This window comes from Pan troglodytes, chromosome 3 (genome assembly GCF_028858775.2).
Source record: "Pan troglodytes isolate AG18354 chromosome 3, NHGRI_mPanTro3-v2.0_pri, whole genome shotgun sequence".
In the NCBI taxonomy this organism is placed as follows: Eukaryota; Metazoa; Chordata; class Mammalia; order Primates; family Hominidae; genus Pan; species Pan troglodytes.
The window spans coordinates 125,381,088-125,387,105 of NC_072401.2; the positions used below are offsets into that span (position 1 = coordinate 125,381,088).

Genomic DNA, 6,018 nt, shown 5'->3' on the forward strand with positions numbered 1-6,018 from the left:
CACAGATTTGGAGTACTCATAGAGCTACCAGCTGAACATCCTTATTCTATTCTCCCAGTTAGTCTCAGGACCTTACATCTTCTCTAATCTCCAATAGATCCTCACCATTTTCACTCTCAGCTGATGACCTTGATTTATCCTTGACCAAAATTAAATTAGGTAATCATAAGCATCCTCCACGTGCCCCACCAGCACATCTTCACACTTACTCTCCTGTGCCACCCATATGCTCTGCTTCCCTCCTTACATTATGTAAACTATTCTTCCTCATCTAAGGCCAAGCTCCTCACCAGTATAATAGATTCTATCACTTCTCACTTATTTTAGGTCTCTTTCCCAGCAAAGTGCCCCTTTACTCATTCTAGTTTTCTGCATCCTAATTTTCTCCCTTTAATTGAATCATTCCCATTAGAATACATGCATGCCTTATTTTTCATTTTAAAAAAGAAAGTGCTTTTTTTTTTTTTTTTTTTTTACTCTATAGCCAACTCTAGCTATCACTCCACTTATCTGTTTACCTTTACAACAGTATTCTTTGGAAGGGTTTGTACTCATTTTGCCAATCTTCTCCCTGATCTCTTAAACCTACTCCAATCGATTTTTCAATGTCATTCTACCAAAATGCTTAATGCCCCAAGCTCGCCAGCTATCAGGTTGCTAAATCCAAGGGTCAATTCTTAGACTTCATCATACTTTTCCTTAAGCAGCCACAGTTGGTACCTTATTTTTCTTGGAGCATTTTGCCATTGGCTTCTGGACATCACTCTGTTTGCTCTCTTTCTACTTTTTGGGCTGCTCCTTCTCAACCCCTTTGTCAGCTCTTCCTCAACTACCTTACCTCTAAGCAATGCAGTGCTCTAGGACTCAGGCCCTGAACTTTTCTGAAAAGTTTTCAATACAGTAATGTACTTTAAAAATTATCTGTGTTACCCATTCCTTAACACCAAGATCAGCATCTCTATATGGAAATCTAATGAGCAACTCAAATTTTCAAAGCTGATATACTGGTTTATTTCTATTCAAAATCCACCCTTTCTGCCACCTTGTTTATATCCCATGAATTGCTCAGACAATGTAGTATATAATCAAATTTGTATTTTAAAAAGATCACTCTGTTAATGCCATGGATTAAAGGAGAATAAGTGCAGATTTGAGAATGTCAGATACAAAGATAAGAAAGTTGTATGAAACCACTTAGGAAGAGTATATTTAAAAGAAAGTGGTTGAAAACACTTTTTTTAAAGTTCATGTTAGATCCTCACTTCATTACATAGCAAAATAAATCTCAAATGTATTTAATAATAAGATGCAAAAATTAAATTATTAAAACATATTAAAAGTATGCTGTATCTAAACAATGTGATTTTATATTCATTTAAATATAATGAAATATAATATTTCCTGTTTGGGCACAGTGGCTCATACCTATAATCTCAGTATCTTGGGAGGCTCAGCAAGAGGATTGCTTGAGGCCACAAGTTTGAGACTAGCCTGGGTAACATGGTGAGATGACACCTCTGCAAAAAATTTAAAAATTAGCTGGGTGTGATTGGTATGTGCCTGTAGTTTCAAGTGCATTGAAGGATTGTTTGAGCCCAGGAGCTTGAGGTTGCAGTGAGCCATGATTGTGCCACTGCACTCTAGCCTGACAACAGAGTAGGACCCTGTCACTATATATATATATATAATTAATATATAAATATATATACATATATTTCCTGAGAATATTTAACAACATAGAAAAGAAGATAACATAAATTAAGAAATAAAAGATGCAAAATTATATGTTGCATATTTTGTATTAATACAATATTTTAATTTTTATCTAAAAAGATTCATTGAAAGGTACAAATTAAAAGATTGTCTCTAGGTAGACTTACTTGGGTTTCTAAAAAAATTTCTTTTTTCTACTTTTTTAAACCAGATTTTCTATTTTGAGTTTGTATTACTTATACAATTGAAAGTTTCCATTATTTCCTAATAAGGGGAATGATTTCTTAGAGGAAAGGAAATTTTTTGGGCATATAAAATAGAAATATTCATAACAATGAGTAAATCCCCATCATTATTCTACCTAGACTAATGTTATGAGCAGGGCCTTCTTGTGTTAAATGCTAGCAAGAAGAACTGAGGCAAACTTTTGAAATGACATGCTTAGGGAAGATTTATAAACAGGGAGTTAAGATGATTACAAAGTCCTGGATAGGATGTTTGTTAACTAGAATTTTGGGTACAGTGGAAGATTCCCTCAATCATTCTATGGACAAGAGAATGAATGAAGGAACATCATAAGGAACATAAAGTAGAGAAGTTTTCTCTGCCTTCAGGAGGGATGAATACAACAAAAAATGTCAATCTAAATTCATTTCCTTCAACTTGAAACAAAGGTTAGTATTTGTTATATATTAGATTCACAGAAATTAAAGACAGTTCATTTTTCAAAATAAGATGATAAGGAAAATTCTGGAGATTAGGAAACTCAATATGGCTCTCCCTGGGTCTGAGGGAGGAGAAAATCAAGAGACTTACTTCAGGTTATTCATTTATGAACGAATATTTTTTTCATTCAGGCAATCCTTCAATGCATACTGCCTCCACATATCTGGAGACATTATGGAACAAGTAGAGAGACATAATTTAGCAATCACTAAATATTCATGATGAGCAAATAATCATGGACAAATTTTATTTTCTTCTTTATGGGAGACTAAACAATAATCTCTAGTCATTTCTTATTTAAATAAAATTTTTGATTTTGTCCACTCTAAAATTGTAATTGATAAACTACTAATACAGATGACACTACTAATTCATATTATCTAATACAGATTTTATAACATATCCTAGATTTCTTGTCAATACCCTGTGAAAAGAGCTCATTTTCTCTAAAATAGAATTAAATCTACTGTATTGTAATTTATGCAAATATATTATTCTGTACATTCCAGCTTGACCCTAGCCTGCCAAAATAGAGATGCTGAAAATCAAAGCGATGAGCCACTACCACCAACTGCAATAATTTTTACTGAATGCACTTAGAATTCCTGGCCTGTCTGTGTTCTGATTGCCAATACCCAACCCTTTCCAAAGAACCAAGATTAGGCTGTTTAGAGAAAATATACCATCACGGGGAAGCCAGGGACCAAGGAAAGTGCTCACTTTTAGTCACTTCTTCCAATCATGGAATATTCTTCCTTTCCTTCCCTGTTCTTGCATCCTGCAGCAACAGGATTCATTATATTATGTATAGATTTTAAGTTAATATGTCTGTTTACAGATCTGATCATCATGGTGATAGGTGCCTTGGAAAATAAAGGAGATGTTACCAGCCATAATGTTGATCCCTGACTTCAAATCTCCTATCATGCCAACAACATATCTTATCAACACTTGCCTCTAAACATAATACATGTCCTGACAATTACCACAAAAGTTCTTTGCATATTGACTCAGATCAGTAAGATGAGTAAAAAGGCTTTCCAATCTCAGGAATTCTGACTTTCAAAGTAAAATTCAATAGAAGATCTCTAGAAACATAATTTAAGTAATTTTGAACTGCTGAATAAAATTTATTCCATAAAATATGCTGTGGCCACAATTTCCTAAATGTGCTCTAGTTGGAAATTTTTTTTTTAATCTTGAAGTTTGGATGAGGTCCTTTGATCAAGGAAAGACTTGACCATATGCACACATAAGAGAATTCTCTAAAATTACAAAAAATAATAGCAAAAAAGGTCAGGGCTTTTCTTTCTCATTTTTTGGGTTTGTGTGTGTGTGTGTGTGTGCGCGCGCGCGCGCGTGCATGCTAGCCTGAATTCTAGGAGCATGAAGAACTTTAAGCCAAAACATAAAATCAATGCATTAAAAAATGAAAGCGAACCAAAAAAAAGAAAAGAAAAGAAAAGAAATCCCCAAACCTTCACAGTTGGAAAAGTATTGACTTGGCCTTCCTAAAGTGTTGTCTTGAGCTAAAGTACATCCCGTGACTCATATTCCAATTACTGTTATAGTTTTTCTGGCCCAAATTGCCAGGAGGAAAGGAAGTACTTCTATACTTATGGTGATTAAATGCCCTTAGTATACACAATCTTGTAAAAGCTGCACCCTGAGAAACATACAGTGTTTTATATTTCTTTGTACCTGTTACACTTTTATGAATTCTTCTTGGAGTAAAAGTACATTCTGTCACTATCTGAAAAAAGGATCTAAGTTACAGTAACATTACCAGTGTTGAAAAATGTCTCATTTTCCTAATACCATAATGCTGGCTTATTTTTTTTTAATGCCATTGTACTGGGTCCTTATGGAAAACACATTAACTTCTATTTGCAAGCAGGTGAGAATAATGGTTTGGCCCATTATTTGCAGGAGATTCAACATTTGTTTATTCAGAAACCATTTCTAAAGGCCCTTCCAAGAAAGCAGCTTGGGGACTGTCATGTGGAATTTGGAGCTGCTCATAGGTAGCAAAACCACATCAACTTCAAAATGCCTTCTGTGAACGAAGATGGAAAATTCTATGAGATTAAAAACTCAAAGAAAAAATTCCAGCCATTTCCAATTTTAGATACCCTGTATCATAATCACTTAATTGATAGGTTATGGATATTATAACATGGATTTTTCCCATAATTTTTATTATTTTTATATTATAGAAATGCCTAGTTTTAAAATATTCTCATAGAAAATTATCACAGAAAATAACAAAAACAAGAACAACAAAGAAAGATCCTTCTTTTATTAAAAGTTCCTGCTGTAAATAGAAATTATACATTCACTCAACTTTCAGAAGTTCAATTTATATGCAATTGTTTAGCAAGGCACCTATTGCACGGATCACTGTAAACATTAATCTTTTAAATTAGATCTCTTCCATAATGATAGCTTGCACTTAGATACTTTAAAGTTACATTTTCAAAATAATGTGTTCATCTTTTTTTTCAAAGCCAACTTCTCTATTACTAAGAAACATTAATTATTTTCTTTTAAACATTTTCTTGAATATTTTTCCACATATCTATTCGGTTCTTTCTAAATGGTTTCATTGTCACCAAGTGGCTGTCTGGAATAGATTACTTTATCAAACAGCAATATGTGAGTTATCACTGACAAAATAATCTCGGGAGTAGAAAAACCTACTTAGCTAGGAGTACAGGGTTACCATTTTTTTGTTGTTGTTGATAACTCTTAATTTAAAGTAAACTGAGAGTTTGTAGAAATTGAGGAACCAAGAAAGTTTAAAAAACCAAAAACATATATACATATATAGGTTTATAATTTTATATGTTTTTATAAACATATATATATAAGGTTTTTAGCAGTTTTTCTGTCAACTCCTCACAGCTTTCTTTAACATAACTGCTGCTATGTTTTCATCCCAGCAGTACAAGAAAGGAAGAGAAGCAGATCAAGGATTAGTTTCTGCTACACTCGTGAATTTTACAGGCTTATCCCAGACATGGAGACGCAATTTGCCTTTTATCTAAATCAAAACTAGTTTGACCATAACTGTTATTGGCTGTGTAACAATAAGGAGGCTTTGATTACCTGTTTAAATATTTTTAACAAGTGTAAATGCAACAAAAATATAAACTGATTTGAGATTTTTATTTTTAAAAATGCTAAAGACACATATTTCTATGATTTGTATGAGTAGAATTTCATTGCCAAAGTCTCTGGGTTACACCTCGCTATTGGTAAGACTTTTAATAAACAATTTTTAGGGGAAAGCACACATAAGTCGGCAAGATTTGTGCTGCCCCACAAAAGCTATTCTGCCTTCAGATTCTGAGCCAGGCCACCCCTAGAATGTCCATTCCAGCATGAAATGGCTGTCATCAAGCATGATGAGTAAATAAAAGCCTGTGCATTTACTGCAATATTAGGAAATTTCCTATCATCCTGGACTTAACAAGGGTAAAATATGTTTGGAATATCTTCAGTGTGCACAGATCTGGAATACTATCTCCTCTTAGGAATGAGGTGAAAGTAGGCCAGTAATATGTTGGAGGGTGAGAG

General features: G+C 33.6%; 1 long non-coding RNA gene across 1 annotated transcript in view; it reads right to left on the minus strand.

The window, feature by feature from the left end:
* The window catches only part of LOC129143765 (uncharacterized), a 277,822-nt gene that overhangs the window by 134,772 nt on the left and 137,032 nt on the right, over window positions 1–6,018 (minus strand). The window lies entirely within an intron of this gene.